The following is a 17,578-nucleotide window of genomic DNA, read 5'->3' as shown; positions in this document are numbered from 1 at the left end:
CCCTGTCCTCTAGTCTCTTTCCCCATCTCACTCCTCTCCCCTAGCCCCTCTCCCCTCTTCCCCAGCCCCTCTCCCCTATCTCCCCCTGTCCTCTAGTCTCTTTCCCCATCTCACTCCTCTCCCCTAGCCCCTCTCCCCTAGCCCCTCTCCCCTCTTCCCCAGCCCCTCCCCTAGCCCCTCTCCCCTATCTCCCCCTGTCCTCTAGTCTCTTTCCCCATCTCACTCCTCTCCCCTAGCCCCTCCCCTCTCCCCTAGCCCCTCTCCCCAAGCCCTTGCCCCTCCCCTCTTCCCCAGCCCCTCCCCTGTCCCCTTGCTAATGCATCTGTTGTCAGCTGAGGATATGAAAACCAAATATTGGATCCTGTCAGTAAAGAAACTTGCCTGTTAGTGACTATTTCACCTGTGTAATACTTGGTTTGACCTGTTTCCTGTCAGTCTGTCGGATGATGATGATGGTGATGATGATGATAGTGATGAAGAGTAACCGTGTGGGGTTATCTGTTCTATAGTGAATGTGGGGGAGGGGGACAAACTAATGTGTTTGAAGCAGCAGGGAATAAGACTGAAATACAATAAGAACCACAGCAATGTAGAGATGATGAGGAGGAGGAGGAGGAACAGGCAGAACTTGGATGAGACGGGGTGTGCGTCCCCAATGGCACCCTATTCCCTACATAGTGCACTACTTTTGACCACAGCCCTATGGGCTTAGGTTGCCATTTGAGACGCGAGGGAGGGGGAGGAGGGGGTTAAAGTTGCACGTTTGTTGTGAGTTGCGTGACCTCTGTTGACCTCTTGTAAGAGAATGCCTTTGTTGCTTTGTGTTGCTGTGATGCTAACCAACAGCATCAGTCCTGGTGGATAGACCATGTGTACCATGTCCCCCTTACAGAGCCACAGTATTGGAAATGCAACGTCATCTGCCTATTATGGGATGGGCAAGGGGAGGGGTGGGGAGGGAAAAGAGGGGTGGCCAAATGTAAACTAAAAGCCTTAATTGAAGTGGTGTATTTTGTATAACCCAGCATCTGTAGTTCAATAAATTGGATTGCCATGCAAGGGCGTTGCCATGACGCCGGCCCGCCGCCGGAATGTTCTGTGTTGTTGTTGTTGTTTTAGCCATACAGATTGTTTTATCTCTGTGGTTTAGCCATACAGATTGTTTTATCTCTGTGGTTTAACCATACAGATTGTTTTATCTCTGTGGTTTAACCATACAGATTGTTTTATCTCTGTGGTTTAACCATACAGATTGTTTTATCTCTGTGGTTTAACCATACAGATTGTTTTATCTCTGTGGTTTAACCATACAGATTGTTTTATCTCTGTGGTTTAACCATACAGATTGTTTTATCTCTGTGGTTTAACCATACAGATTGTTTTATCTCTGTGGTTTAACCATACAGATTGTTTTATCTCTGTGGTTTAGCCATACAGATTGATTTATCTCTGTGGTTTAACCATACAGATTGTTTTATCTCTGTGGTTTAACCATACAGATTGTTTTATCTCTGTGGTTTAGCCATACAGATTGATTTATCTCTGTGGTTTAGCCATACAGATTGTTTTATCTCTGTGGTTTAGCCATACAGATTGTTTTATCTCTGTGGTTCAGCCATACAGATTGTTTTATCTCTGTGGTTTAGCCATACAGATTGTTTTATCTCTGTGGTTTAGCCATACAGATTGTTTTATCTCTGTGGTTTAACCATACAGATTGTTTTATCTCTGTGGTTTAGCCATACAGATTGATTTATCTCTGTGGTTTAACCATACAGATTGTTTTATCTCTGTGGTTTAACCATACAGATTGTTTTATCTCTGTGGTTTAACCATACAGATTGTTTTATCTCTGTGGTTTAACCATACAGATTGTTTTATCTCTGTGGTTTAACCATACAGATTGTTTTATCTCTGTGGTTTAACCATACAGATTGTTTTATCTCTGTGGTTTAGCCATACAGATTGTTTTATCTCTGTGGTTTAGCCATACAGATTGTTTTATCTCTGTGGTTTAGCCATACAGATTGTTTTATCTCTGTGGTTTAACCATACAGATTGTTTTATCTCTGTGGTTTAACCATACAGATTGTTTTATCTCTGTGGTTTAGCCATACAGATTGTTTTATCTCTGTGGTTTAGCCATACAGATTGTTTTATCTCTGTGGTTTAGCCATACAGATTGTTTTATCTCTGTGGTTTAGCCATACAGATTGTTTTATCTCTGTGGTTTAACCATACAGATTGTTTTATCTCTGTGGTTTAGCCATACAGATTGTTTTATCTCTGTGGTTTAAGCATACAGATTGTTTTATCTCTGTGGTTTAGCCATACAGATTGATTTATCTCTGTGGTTTAGCCATACAGATTGTTTTATCTCTGTGGTTTAACCACCTCCCCATCTTGTGATGCACATGTCTCAAACTCATTCCACGGAGGGCAGAGTGTCTGTGGGTTTTCGCTCCTACTTGATTGACAAAAGAAGGTCACTGATTAGTTCGGAACTCTCACCTGGTTGTCTAGGTCTCAGTGAGGAACTCTCACCTGGTTGTCTAGGTCTTAGTGAGGAACTCTCACCTGGTTGTCTAGGTCTTAGTGAGGAACTCTCACCTGGTTGTCTAGGTCTTAGTGAGGAACTCTCACCTGGTTGTCTGGGTCTTAGTAAGGAACCCTCACCTGGTTGTCTAGGTCTCAGTGAGGAACTCTCACCTGGTTGTCTGGGTCTTAGTGAGGAACTCTCACCTGGTTGTCTAGGTCTTAGTGAGGAACTCTCACCTGGTTGTCTAGGTCTTAGTGAGGAACTCTCACCTGGTTGTCTAGGTCTTAGTGAGGAACTCTCACCTGGTTGTCTAGGTCTCAGTGAGGAACTCTCACCTGGTTGTCTAGGTCTTAGTGAGGAACTCTCACCTGGTTGTCTGGGTCTTAGTAAGGAACCCTCACCTGGTTGTCTAGGTCTTAGTAAGGAACTCTCACCTGGTTGTCTAGGTCTCAGTGAGGAACTCTCACCTGGTTGTCTAGGTCTTAGTGAGGAACTCTCACCTGGTTGTCTAGGTCTTAGTAAGGAACTCTCACCTGGTTGTCTGGGTCTTAGTGAGGAACTCTCACCTGGTTGTCTAGGTCTCAGTGAGGAACTCTCACCTGGTTGTCTAGGTCTCAGTGAGGAACTCTCACCTGGTTGTCTAGGTCTTAGTAAGGAACCCTCACCTGGTTGTCTAGGTCTCAGTGAGGAACTCTCACCTGGTTGTCTGGGTCTTAGTGAAGAACTCTCACCTGGTTGTCTGGGTCTTAGTGAGGAACTCTCACCTGGTTGTCTAGGTCTTAGTGAGGAACTCTCACCTGGTTGTCTAGGTCTTAGTGAGGAACTCTCACCTGGTTGTCTAGGTCTCAGTGAGGAACTCTCACCTGGTTGTCTAGGTCTTAGTGAGGAACTCTCACCTGGTTGTCTGGGTCTTAGTAAGGAACCCTCACCTGGTTGTCTAGGTCTTAGTAAGGAACTCTCACCTGGTTGTCTAGGTCTCAGTGAGGAACTCTCACCTGGTTGTCTAGGTCTTAGTGAGGAACTCTCACCTGGTTGTCTAGGTCTTAGTAAGGAACTCTCACCTGGTTGTCTGGGTCTTAGTGAGGAACTCTCACCTGGTTGTCTAGGTCTTAGTAAGGAACTCTCACCTGGTTGTCTGGGTCTTAGTAAGGAACCCTCACCTGGTTGTCTAGGTCTTAGTGAGGAACTCTCACCTGGTTGTCTAGGTCTTAGTGAGGGACTCTCACCTGGTTGTCTAGGTCTCAGTGAGGAACTCTCACCTGGTTGTCTAGGTCTTAGTGAGGAACTCTCACCTGGTTGTCTAGGTCTCAGTGAGGAACTCTCACCTGGTTGTCTGGGTCATAATTGAAAGGAAACCCCAAACCAGCAGACATTAGGCCCTCCATGGAATGAGTTGGACACCCCTGCTGTAATAGTACTGCTTTGGTCTTTATTCCTCAGTAGCTTTGAGGTAGAGGAGGGTGAGATAGTCAGATACACAGACATACACGAATAGAAGGAAGACGTGAAGGAAAGTTTCAGAAATGTTCCTACTCTGTAATGTAAATCTTTCAGTAAGCAGTTGAAAGACAGCATAGTTAGCAGCACCACCAGTCACACTAGGTACCGTACTCCAGGAAGTCAGATGGCTTGTTAAATACAAGATCACAGCAGAGCAGCCCAGACCAGGGTTCATATAGAAGTCATCTATCACTCCATTGGCAGATATTCTGTTTCATGTACCTCTCTCTCCCTGTCACTCTCCTTCCCTATCTCTCTCCCTCATTCTCTCGCCCACTCTCTTTCTCTCGCTCTCTCTCTCCCTCCCTCTCTATTGCTCTCTCTCCCACTCTCTTTCTCTCATGCTCTCACTCTCTCTCTCCCTATCACGATCTCTCTCCTTCACTCTTTTTCTTTCTCTCTCTCTCCCCCTCTCCATATCTCTCTCTCCATATCTCTCTCTCCATATCTCTCTCTCCATATCTCTCTCTCCATATCTCTCTCTCCATATCTCTCTCTCCATATCTCTCTCTCCATATCTCTCTCTCCATATCTCTCTCTCTCTCCATATCTCTCTCTCTCTCTCTCTCTCTCTCTCCATATCTCTCTCTCCATATCTCTCTCTCTCTCTCTCCATATCTCTCTCCGTCAGGGGAAAAGTCATTATCAGACTGTGGCTAGAGCAGAGCTGCCTGCTGGACTGTTAGACTCCATACATTACATATCCTACATCTCTTTGTGTATAGAAACACAGAGCACATGATCTATTGAAAATATGCTTGCTGATCTCGACTCTGGAATAATTCAATTTCTTCTTTAATCCTGTGGATGACATGTTGATTTGAGGATCTGAGGCCCTCTGGTCCTGTCATCGCATTACTTCCTGTAGGGCTGCTATTCAGCGGGATGGGTCTTTATGAATGTCTATGGAGACTGGGGGGGGGGGGGGACAGTGTAGAGATACACTAGTCATGTCTAGTGTAATCTCTATCTCTCTAGTGTACATACAATAAGCCAGTAGCAAATGAACTCATCAGCTGCTCTGGGCCTCTGCTGCAGAATCTACAGCTAAGCCTAGTGTAACTGATATGCCTGTCAGGGATAGGTGGAAGCAGCTGTCAGATCAGAGAAATGGAGTCATTCAGGCCAATGATTGGACTCCTTGGGGTTGGGAATAAAGTAAGTCGGGCTAAGGAAGCGTACTATAGTTAAAATGATGAGGAACTCGCTGGCCTGAAGTGACTTGCCCAGAGTGAGGTAACTCCATACAGTTTAGGTTCATAGCAGACTGTAACATGCAATGAGCAAATAACAGTCTGGTCCCTTAGGAGAGGGAGTGGTCTTTTATCAGATGAACACACACACATATACATATATATATATATATATATATATATATATTGCCTTTATCTAGACAAGTCAGTTAAGAACAAATTCTTATTTACAATAACAGCCTACATAAACACAATGTGTTACTGGGATAAATATTCTCCCTTGAGTCTGTTCCACGACACATACCTTTTTAATAAACAGTTTTTACAACTGTCCTTCTGTTGTTCCTCAACAGTTATTGAACTTCTTCTATACTGTCAGTATTGTCCTTTCTGTGCTGGAAACGCCATGGGTGTGTATTAAAATGGCACCCTGTTCCCTATATAGTGCACTACTTTTGACCAGAACACTATGGGCCCTGGCACCCTATTCCCTATATAGTGCACTACTTTTGACCAGGTTCCATAGGTTTCTGGTTAAAAATAGTTCACTATATAGGGAATAGGGTGCGTCCAGGCTCTGGTCAAAGTAGTTCACTATATATGGAATAGGGTGCCATTTGGGACTCAATCTATGGACTTCTCCAGCCTCTCGCAGGGTGTGACCACTCAGCCTGTCTGACGTTTGTCTCAGAAACACACAGCATCCTTGGAAAGCCTGAATGATATAAACACACAACACAACGGTGCTATTCTGGGCCTCCAGGAAACTCTATGGACAGATAGACTTCCTGTTCTTCAACATGCAGGAAAATAACATGGACTTTGATGAAACATTGATATGGCCCTGCACTCTCCGTCTGAAATGGACTGCTACTGACCACATGAAAAAAAATAATAATAAAATGAAAATACATGGACTTTTGTTTTATGTTTTAAGACAAATTGTGTCAAAGTGAAACATTCTGCACTCATAGCTATATGTTATATCATTTTACGTGCTACAAGTTCATGTTTAATACATTGCCATGATATCAAGAAAGAATGCCTTGGTAAATGAGATCATTTAAAGAAGTGTAGGCCGAGAGAATAACCAGTTCATGAGGGAAAAAAAGAGAAGAATACGGACATTTAACTGTTGCTGCCCGAGGGTGGCGCTGTAGGAATGGTCCGCTACTGAGCGCAACATGACGACTCTTCCTTCACAGCCTGTGGAGTAGATGACGCGCTGCAGTCATAGAGAATAATAGAGACCTGTAATGGCCAAGAGACTGTTTTAGCGTGTGTAGCTCTATTGAGGGTTTCCACCATTGTAATGTAGTTAACTGGGTGAGACTTCCAACTTTATTGTCTGGTCCCTCCTGATGACTCTGTTGGAGTCATGTCTAACTGGGTCATCAGGAGGGATCAGACAATCGTGAATAAGAAAATTGACTACTTCAAATAGAAATGGCCTCAATGGCGCTGCCCGTGTGCTCACAGACGCTATAATGGCACATATATAAAAACATGAATTCTCTATCTATCTCTATGGTAGCAGCTTTTTTGGTCATCAGTCCAAAGTAATCGAGTATAATCTCAAATATGATTTAATGACTAGTAAACACTGATTTGCCCATTTAAAATTACTTTATTTAGATTTTACGAATGATTTTGCGTCGCAAAATAATAGGAGATTGGCTCTATTTAATGGGGGTGTATTAAACAGTATTGGAGCTCGATTGTAATTCCTTGTCGAGCGGGAACCAAAAGTAGAAGCTAGCAAACAGGATTATCTTGCTGTGGAGTTGATATCCTGCTGTCATGGACTGGTAAAATGCTTTTTATGCTGATAGAAAAAGATGAATTACAGGGACGTATGTGACATTGTTACAGTGTTTAGTGATTGTACTACATGACTACGCGGTCTGTAGATTTGTAATGGCAGGTATAATAATATATAGCTAAGTTAGCTAGCTAACAAGTCGTTTGAACGTGTCTTGCAGCTGTCTAGTAAGTGGTTTGTTTGTACCACCAGCTAGTTAGCTAATGGGTCTTTTATAGTAATTCACGTTTGCTGGCGTTTTAGTTAATTTGAAGTGTTCAGTAACTTGTTTAACTTAATATATTGATTCTGGATCACAGCTAGCTAGCGTAATTTTAGTTCTGGTCTAGGGCGCTATGTGCTGCTTCAACGCCATTCATCTTCCCATTCATTTCCCCCATAGAGGATCCCCCCCCGATTTAGTTTAGTGACTGCCAGACACCCACTTATTTTTCAGTGCGCATTGCGTTTATGACTTTCTTAATCCCCATGATGCGTATTAAAGTAGTGTAGTGGAGGTAAAGTTATACGTAAAATCCTTTAAGGCTGATGGAATAGATCTGGGACCGGTTTCCCAAGAGCATCTTAAGACTAAGTTAGAATGAATCTAAGATACATGTTGACGTGTTTGCCAGTGGAGTTTTAGTTGTGCTATTTCACATCTAAGATGTTTGGTGCAGTATTTCTCAAGTAAAAAAAAAAAAAATGCAATGTGTTGTCTTTTATGTGAACTAAGTCAGCTGCCAGACAGAGCAATCACCACAGCTGTTAACCCCATGTTAGTGGGCTCAAAACCCAAACTTCATTTACCTGTTGTGACACACAAAGTTCAAACTCTGTCTTAGACGAGACTGACTTTATGACCAAAATGATCCTATTTACACTGTGTAGTCCATTTTGACACTAGAGTAAGCTAACTGTTTCTGATTCATATCGATGCCACATGGGCTGTTTTCAAAGGGATGTGTTGCTTTATAAAGGCAGTCGCTCTTTAAGATGCTTTTGGGAAACCGGGCCCAGAATTTTTAGCTTAAAATGTTGATCAAATATTGTTTCTTAACATTTTAGGCGCAGCAATGTGCACTAGGTGCCTGTGCTACAGAAACACTGCTAACCAAACAGTGCTAGGTGCCTGTGCTACAGAAACACTGCTAACCAAACAGTGCTAGGTGCCTGTGCTACAGAAACACTGCTAACCAAACAGTGCTAGGTGCCTGTGCTACAGAAACACTGCTAACCAAACAGTGCTAGGTGCCTGTGCTACAGCAACACTGCTAACCAAACAGTGCTAGGTGCCTGTGCTACAGAAACACTGCTAACCAAACAGTGCTAGGTGCCTGTGCTACAGAAACAGTGCTAACCAAACAGTGCTAGGTGCCTGTGCTACAGAAACACTGCTAACCAAACAGTGCTAGGTGCCTGTGCTACAGAAACACTGCTAACCAAACAGTGCTAGGTGCCTGTGCTACAGAAACACTGCTAACCAAACAGTGCTAGGTGCCTGTGCTACAGCAACACTGCTAATCAAACAGTGCTAGGTGCCTGTGCTACAGAAACAGTGCTAACCAAACAGTGCTAGGTGCCTGTGCTACAGAAACACTGCTAATCAAACAGTGCTAGGTGCCTGTGCTACAGAAACACTGCTAACCAAACAGTGCTAGGTGCCTGTGCTACAGAAACACTGCTAACCAAACAGTGCTAGGTGCCTGTGCTACAGAAACAGTGCTAACCAAACAGTGCTAGGTGCCTGTGCTACAGAAACAGTGCTAACCAAACAGTGCTAGGTGCCTGTGCTACAGAAACAGTGCTAACCAAACAGTGCTAGGTGCCTGTGCTACAGAAACAGTGCTAACCAAACAGTGCTAGGTGCCTGTGCTACAGAAACAGTGCTAACCAAACAGTGCTAGGTGCCTGTGCTACAGAAACAGTGCTAACCAAACAGTGCTAGGTGCCTGTGCTACAGAAACACTGCTAACCAAACAGTGCTAGGTGCCTGTGCTACAGAAACACTGCTAATCAAACAGTGCTAGGTGCCTGTGCTACAGAAACACTGCTAACCAAACAGTGCTAGGTGCCTGTGCTACAGAAACACTGCTAATCAAACAGTGCTAGGTGCCTGTGCTACAGAAACACTGCTAATCAAACAGTGCTAGGTGCCTGCACACTTGAATTAAAGGGAAACTACACTCAAAATGTCTTAGATTTCTCCCAGACCTCAAGTTGTTTCCTGTTGTGATTTAAGCATTGTTATGGACTTAGAACATCCTTTAAAATAAAATTAAAAAATCAATTGAAAACATGGGAATTTAAGAGTGCAGAAAAAAATTGAAACCTGTGAATTTTCTTACTCAGCTGACAGCCTAATTCATCCCAATATGGGATTTATCATTTTAGATCATTCAGAGTATGTCACTTTTTCTCATAGAATTTTTCACACAGGGCGCCTTTCCTTTCGTGGGGCAGGCCGTTTGGGGAAATGATTAGCAAAATTTCTCCAGGCACCACTACTGCCAGGGTTCACGTACCTAAGTTAAGGTATTACTAGAACGCTGGTGAACTTGTGTATGTAGGCGCAAGCTGTCTCTCCAAAATACAAAATAAATGACTTCTGAGCACTTTGTTTACCGTCAAACTATCTCTGGTCAATGAGCATGGGCCAGGAGCAGGCCACGTGTCTCTGTGTAGGGCTGAAGCAAAACCCTGCTTTACAGTATCTGAACAAACATGGTTCCTCTGTGTAGGGACCAGAATGAGTTGCTGTCGCCTATTGTACGGGATGCTGAAGTGACCAGAGCAGCACGCCGAAAGAGTTCAGTTCAGAAGAAGGCTCAATTCAACTGTATCCTTATTGGGCTGTTGACATGGAAAACCTACCTACCTGTTGTCTTTGTGGATTGTGCTTTGTCTATGTTATACCATTATACCTGTATTACTGATGCTCATTGCTCACACACTGTTGTTCAGACTAATAGGTAGCTAACAGAAGTCTCATGGGGCTGTTATATGACTGCATAAGGTGTGTCTTTTAGTTACAGTAACTATCCAGTTATATTCCCTGACCGTTGTTGTCCAGTCCTTTCTCCTCGTGATGACAACCAAGGTAGTACCACCACACCTGCCCGTTCCCTGCTCTGCCACACACCTGGATCCCTCTTCAAACAGTCCTGTAAGTCTGTCCTCTTCATTACCAACACAGCCCTCTGGCTCTGCTAGGAGAGCATTGTTTGGCTGAAGGTAAAACCACTGTCAACCACGATAAAGACATCTAGATCAAATAATGTCCGGTTTGTTACCCCAGACTCTCACCGTCCACTCGTTGGTGTCTCCCAGAATGACCGGAGACAAGGCTATACTGTTGTAACAGATTGTACTCTAGTGGTTATTCCTACTTCCTCTCCCTACAGTCACCCCGAAGACTGCTGCTAGGAACCCAGATGTGTCAGCCATCTTGGCGACAGGGCGCAGGACTCCTCGTTTCATCCATACACCACGACCTCCCCTTGGCAGTATGAGCATGGTGAGGAGATGGATACCAGTCTTGACTGGGTGTTTTGTCTGCTGCCAGACACTGTGTGGTTCTGTCTGTCTCCAAAGAGGGGATCCGGAGACAGAAGAACCTAGCCAATAGAATAGCTAATTAAACCACACTGCATCACCATTCATCACCTGTTGACTCTTATTAAAGGTAGACTCAGTGATATGACGTAGATGCACAAAGTAAACAGTATAGTGGGTCAATTTTCCACAACTGAAGCGCGTTGGAGCGTGAGGATTAACTTCTTCACCGTTTTGGTCATGTAGCTACCATGTTGTAAGAGTGTGAAGCGAACCCGTGCAGATACTGTGTCAGTGTTGCATCTTGCTCATTGCAATATCTGCGGTGCTGCTCGTGCGAAACATCATTTCACTGACTACCTTTTAATCAAGTATGCAACTTTGAGGCCGATCCACACGCCTGATTGTTTCTGTGTTTTTGACTCCCTCTGGGCTCCAGAACCTGGATGACAGTGACTGGACGAACAGCCTGTACCCGTCTCCTCTGTCCGGGCTGGGACTGGGGGACACCAGCTTTACTGACGACATCAACATGTCCTCTGTAATGCTGAAGGAGGAGGATCCTGGAGAGGCTGGTCAGATTGATTTATTTTCTCCCCAGCAGTTCCATTTCCCTGGTGTTCCAGCCAGGTCTGAAAATCAGCACGTATAAATGACTTCATGGTCCAGATTTAGGGAAACAGGTTACAGAGGGTAGTGTCGTACAGAGGCTAGGTGTTGTTCTGTAAATGTATAGAATACAACACTGACCTTTGACCCCTCCCTCTCTCTCTCCTGCTGCTCTGGTGTCCTGCAGCGTCAGTCAGTCTGTTCTCAGAGTTCCTCCAGTCCTATCTCAGACACTCCTCCACTGCTGTCTTTGACCTGCTGGAGGAGTATGAAGCCATCTGTCAAGATAAGGTACCGTTTTCTCACTTACCTGACGCAACTTCCCCTACTGTGTGTATGCTAGTGAGTGTGTGTGTTTTTTTAGAACCCGTGTGTGTTATAGAACCCGTGTGTGTTATAGAACCCGTGTGTGTGTGCAAGAGTTTGTGGAACAGGAGGTTTGCTCCTCTGTGTGTGTGTGTGTGTGAGTGAGTCATTGTGTGTTTATATGCAGAGCTCTGTGCTGCCCTTATGAACACCCAGTGATCATGGTGCCTGTATAGCTGTGCTGCCCTTATGAACACCCAGTGATAATGGTGCCTGTATAGCTATGCAGCCCTATGAACACCCAGTGATAATGGTGCATGTATAGCTATGCTGCCCTTATGAACACCCAGTGATAATGGTGCATGTATAGCTATGCTGCCCTTATGAACACAGTCATAATGGTGTATTGTGTGTACCAGGTGGGCATGCTCCAGAGGCTGGTATCGAGGGCAGCACCAGGACAACAGAAGTCCTCTAAGACTGCTGGTATGAGATGGCTTTTACAGCAGGAGATGGTCACCTGGCGCCTCATCACTTCTCTATACAGGTTAGTGTCTGTCTGTCTGTCTGGCTCTCTCTCTTTACCTCTTCTCTATACAGGTTAGTGTCTGTCTGTCTGGCTCTCTCTCTCTTTACCTCTTCTCTATACAGGTTAGTGTCTGTCTGTCTGGCTCTCTCTCTTTACCTCTTCTCTATACAGGTTAGTGTCTGTCTGTCTGTCTGGCTCTCTCTCTTTACCTCTTCTCTATACAGGTTAGTGTCTGTCTGTCTGTCTGGCTCTCTCTCTTTACCTCTATACAGGTTAGTGTCTGTCTGTCTGTCTGTCTGGCTCTCTCTCTTTACCTCTATACAGGTTAGTGTCTGTCTGTCTGGCTCTCTCTCTTTACCTCTATACAGGTTAGTGTCTGTCTGTCTGTCTGTCTGGCTCTCTCTCTTTACCTCTATACAGGTTAGTGTCTGTCTGTCTGTCTGTCTGGCTCTCTCTCTTTACCTCTATACAGGTTAGTGTCTGTCTGTCTGTCTGTCTGGCTCTCTCTCTTTACCTCTATACAGGTTAGTGTCTGTCTGTCTGTCTGTCTGGCTCTCTCTCTTTACCTCTATACAGGTTAGTGTCTGTCTGTCTGTCTGTCTGGCTCTCTCTCTTTACCTCTTCTCTATACAGGTTAGTGTCTGTCTGTCTGTCTGTCTGGCTCTCTCTCTTTACCTCTATACAGGTTAGTGTCTGTCTGTCTGTCTGTCTGTCTGGCTCTCTCTCTTTACCTCTATACAGGTTAGTGTCTGTCTGTCTGTCTGTCTGGCTCTCTCTCTTTACCTCTATACAGGTTAGTGTCTGTCTGTCTGTCTGTCTGGCTCTCTCTCTTTACCTCTATACAGGTTAGTGTCTGTCTGTCTGTCTGTCTGGCTCTCTCTTTACCTCTATACAGGTTAGTGTCTGTCTGTCTGTCTGTCTGGCTCTCTCTCTTTACCTCTATACAGGTTAGTGTCTGTCTGTCTGTCTGTCTGGCTCTCTCTCTTTACCTCTATACAGGTTAGTGTCTGTCTGTCTGTCTGTCTGGCTCTCTCTCTTTACCTCTATACAGGTTAGTGTCTGTCTGTCTGTCTGTCTGGCTCTCTCTCTTTACCTCTATACAGGTTAGTGTCTGTCTGTCTGTCTGTCTGGCTCTCTCTTTACCTCTATACAGGTTAGTGTCTGTCTGTCTGTCTGTCTGGCTCTCTCTCTTTACCTCTATACAGGTTAGTGTCTGTCTGTCTGTCTGTCTGTCTGTCTGGCTCTCTCTCTTTACCTCTATACAGGTTAGTGTCTGTCTGTCTGTCTGTCTGTCTGGCTCTCTCTCTTTACCTCTATACAGGTTAGTGTCTGTCTGTCTGTCTGTCTGTCTGGCTCTCTCTCTTTACCTCTATACAGGTTAGTGTCTGTCTGTCTGTCTGGCTCTCTCTCTTTACCTCTATACAGGTTAGTGTCTGTCTGTCTGTCTGGCTCTCTCTCTTTACCTCTATACAGGTTAGTGTCTGTCTGTCTGTCTGGCTCTCTCTCTTTACCTCTATACAGGTTAGTGTCTGTCTGTCTGTCTGGCTCTCTCTCTTTACCTCTATACAGGTTAGTGTCTGTCTGTCTGTCTGGCTCTCTCTCTTTACCTCTTCTCTATACAGGTTAGTGTCTGTCTGTCTGGCTCTCTCTCTTTACCTCTTCTCTATACAGGTTAGTGTCTGTCTGTCTGCCTCTCTCTCTCTTTACCTCTTCTCTATACAGGTTAGTGTCTGTCTGTCTGTCTGGCTCTCTCTCTCTTTACCTCTTTCTAGCTCCCTGTCTGTCTTTCTGGGAAACCCCATATTTTTCTCTCCACGCATATCTGTCTGTTCGTGCCTTCCATTCTCTCTCTCGTTTTTTACATGTTTTAATATACATTAGGGCTGTGAACTACCAGGGAACTCACAAAACGATATTATCACAATACTTACATGCCGATACCATATGTATTGGGATTTTATTGCGATTCGATGTTCCAAACATATGCTCACCATATGTCTGCTGCAGAGGGACAAGTTAGAGCCATGAAAAAAATCATTTTAATGCTGAAAGAGAACAAGCTATGAAGGAAAAGTTTAGGTACAGCCAACTAGCACAAAAACATGTCGATATGGTATGTCGTCCAACATAATATCCCCACATGTAACTATCGATTTTTGCATTTATTTTCCTCATCACTACATAGAGGAATGGTGTTGCTATGGAGACGCGTGGTTTGACTTTTGTTACATCATTGTGTGTGTCCCCCCCTCTCAGAGACAGGATCCAGTCAGAGCTGGAGGATGACATCATGGTGGATGTGGCTGTGAGTACACCTCTAGAACTATGATGTCATTAGGGAACTACAGGTGTTTCTTGCTGTGTGATGGAGAGACGGAGAAGGAAATGGAGTAAGCTTCCTGTCTCCTGTGTGTGTGACCATCTCTCCTCAGGCTCCCGGTGTTAGTGAGAAGGTGGTGATGGAACAACTCTTCCAGAGAGATGCTGTAGTACGCCAGAGTCAGGTTAGTCTCTCTCACACACACACACACACACATACAGTACCAGTCAACATGTTCTACATTGTAGAATAATAGTGAAGACATCAAAACTATGAAATAACACATATGGAATCATGTAGTAACCAAAAAAAGTGTTAAACAAATCAAAATCTATTTTAGATTCTTCAAAGTAGCCACCTTTTGCCTTGATGACAGCTTTGCACACTCTTGGCATTCTCTCAACCAGCATCACCTGGAATGCCTTTCCAACAGTCTTGAAGGAGTTCCCACATATGCCGAGCACTTGTTGGTTGAGGTCGGGTGATTGTGGAGGCCAGGTCATCTGATGCGGGACTCCATCACTTTCCTTCTTGGCCAAATAGCCTGGATGTGTGTTGGGTCATTGTCCTGTTGAAAAACAAATGATAGTCCCACTAAAGCGCAACCAGATGGGATGGTGTATCACTGCAGAACGCTGTGGCAGCCATGCTGGTTAAGTGTGCCTTGAATTCTAAATAAATCAGTGTCACCAGCAAAGCACCATCACACCTCCTCCTCCATGCTTCACGGTGGGAACCACACATGCGGAGATCCGTTCACCTACTCTGCGTCTCACAAAGACACGGCAGTTGGAACCAAAAATCTCAAATTTGGATTCATCAGACCAAAGGACAGATTTCCACCAGTCTAATGTCCATTGCTCGTGGTTCTTGGCCCAAGCAAGTCCTTTCTTCTTATTGGTGTCCTTTAGTAGTGGTTTCTTTGCAGCAATTCAACCATGAAGGCCTGATTCACACAGTCTCCTCTGAACAGTTAATGTTGAGATGTGTCTGTTACTTGAACTCTGTGAAGCATTTATTTGGGCTGCAATTTCTGAGGCTGGTAACTCTAATGAACTTATCCTCTGCAGCAGAGGTAACGCTGGGTCTTCCTTTCCTGTGGCGGTCCTCATGAGAGCCAGTTTCATCATAGCGCTTGATGGTTTTTGTGACTGCACATGAAGAAACGTTCCAAGTTCTTGAAGTTTTCCTGATTGACTGACCATCATGTCTTAGTAATGAGGGACTGTAGTTTCTCTTTGCTTATTTGAGCTGTTCTTGCCATAATATGGACTTGGTCTGTTACCAAATAGGGCTATCTTCTGTATACCACCCCTACCTTGTCACAACACAACTGATTGGCTCAAATGCATTAAGAAGGAAAGAAATTCCACAAATGAACTTTTTAACAAGGCACACCTGTTAATTGAAATGCATTCCAGGTGACTACCTCATGGAGCTGGTTGAGAGAATACCAAGAGTGTTTAAAGCTGTCATCAAGGCAAAGGGTGGCTACTTTGAAGAATCTGTTTTGTTGAAAACTTTTTTTGGTTACTACATGATTCCATATGTGTTATTTCATAGTGTTGATGTCTTCACTGTTATTCTACAATGTAGAAAAGAGTAAAAAATAAAGAAAAACCCTTGAATGAGTAGGTGTCCAAACTTTTGACTGTTACTGTATATACACAAAAAAACAAACACACACACCACCTCCCCTATTATCTATCTCTAGTGGTACAGTCCTGTTAGTCGGATGGATGGATGGTTGTAATCCCCTGTCTGTCTCTAGTGGTACAGTCCTGTTTAGTCTGATGGATGGATGTAATCCCCTGTCTGTCTCTAGTGGTACAGTCCTGTTTAGTCTGATGGATGGATGGTTGTAATCCCCTGTCTGTCTCTAGTGGTACAGTCCTGTTTAGTCGGATGGATGGATGGATGGATGGTTGTAATCCCCTGTCTGTCTCTAGTGGTACAGTCCTGTTTAGTCTGATGGATGGATGGTTGTAATCCCCTGTCTGTCTCTAGTGGTACAGTCCTGTTTAGTCTGATGGATGGATGGTTGTAATCCCCTGTCTGTCTCTAGTGGTACAGTCCTGTTTAGTCTGATGGATGGATGGTTGTAATCCCCTGTCTGTCTCTAGTGGTACAGTCCTGTTTAGTCGGATGGATGGATGGATGGTTGTAATCCCCTGTCTGTCTCTAGTGGTACAGTCCTGTTTAGTCTGATGGATGGATGGTTGTAATCCCCTGTCTGTCTCTAGTGGTACAGTCCTGTTTAGTCTGATGGATGGATGGTTGTAATCCCCTGTCTGTCTCTAGTGGTACAGTCCTGTTTAGTCTGATGGATGGATGGTTGTAATCCCCTGTCTGTCTCTAGTGGTACAGTCCTGTTTAGTCTGATGGATGGATGGTTGTAATCCCCTGTCTGTCTCTAGTGGTACAGTCCTGTTTAGTCTGATGGATGGATGGATGGTTGTAATCCCCTGTCTGTCTCTAGTGGTACAGTCCTGTTTAGTCTGATGGATGGATGGTTGTAATCCCCTGTCTGTCTCTAGTGGTACAGTCCTGTTTAGTCTGATGGATGGATGGTTGTAATCCCCTGTCTGTCTCTAGTGGTACAGTCCTGTTTAGTCGGATGGATGGATGGATGTAATCCCCTGTCTGTCTCTAGTGGTACAGTCCTGTTTAGTCTGATGGATGGATGGTTGTAATCCCCTGTCTGTCTCTAGTGGTACAGTCCTGTTTAGTCTGATGGATGGATGGTTGTAATCCCTGTCTGTCTCTAGTGGTACAGTCCTGTTTAGTCTGATGGATGGATGGTTGTAATCCCCTGTCTGTCTCTAGTGGTACAGTCCTGTTTAGTCTGATGGATGGTTGTAATGGAGACATACAGTTTTACATAATCGTTTCACCTCCTCTCTCTTAGCTGGTTGTGGATTGGTTAGAGAGTATCGCCAAAGATGAAATCGGGGACTTCTCTGACAACATTGAATACTATGCCAAGTCTGTCTACTGGTAAGTAGCTGGAGTCATTTGAGAGACAAGCACTTGTATGTCGTTAGGAAGACCATGTTCCTTGGCTAATATTCTGTTTGACTTTCAGGGAGAATACCCTTCATGTTCTGAAACTGAGGAGAAACACATCCAGCACAGGATTCAATGTTCCCCTGGTTACTGAGCTGGTAAGAGGGACTTTTAGGTCTACTCTTCACAGGCTACAATGTTCCCCTGGTTACTGAGCTGG

The 17,578-nt window shown here is 44.4% G+C and overlaps 1 pseudogene across 1 annotated transcript in view; it reads left to right on the top strand.

Annotated features, from left to right (window-relative positions):
* Positions 1 to 6,789: 6,789 nt before the first annotated feature.
* LOC123723653 (nuclear pore complex protein Nup107-like) overlaps positions 6,790 to 17,578 on the top strand; it is a 34,025-nt pseudogene continuing 23,236 nt past the window's right edge. The window contains exons 1-11 of the transcript XR_006770694.1: positions 6,790 to 7,040; positions 9,775 to 9,872; positions 10,107 to 10,199; positions 10,438 to 10,550; positions 11,028 to 11,163; positions 11,385 to 11,488; positions 11,923 to 12,050; positions 14,289 to 14,337; positions 14,465 to 14,536; positions 17,261 to 17,349; positions 17,438 to 17,516. The product of XR_006770694.1 is annotated as a nuclear pore complex protein Nup107-like (transcript). The remainder of the gene's footprint in view (positions 7,041 to 9,774; positions 9,873 to 10,106; positions 10,200 to 10,437; positions 10,551 to 11,027; positions 11,164 to 11,384; positions 11,489 to 11,922; positions 12,051 to 14,288; positions 14,338 to 14,464; positions 14,537 to 17,260; positions 17,350 to 17,437; positions 17,517 to 17,578) is intronic.

Source organism: Salmo salar, chromosome ssa07, assembly GCF_905237065.1.
Source record: "Salmo salar chromosome ssa07, Ssal_v3.1, whole genome shotgun sequence".
In the NCBI taxonomy this organism is placed as follows: Eukaryota; Metazoa; Chordata; class Actinopteri; order Salmoniformes; family Salmonidae; genus Salmo; species Salmo salar.
This window is presented reverse-complemented; position numbering and strand designations above follow the sequence as displayed.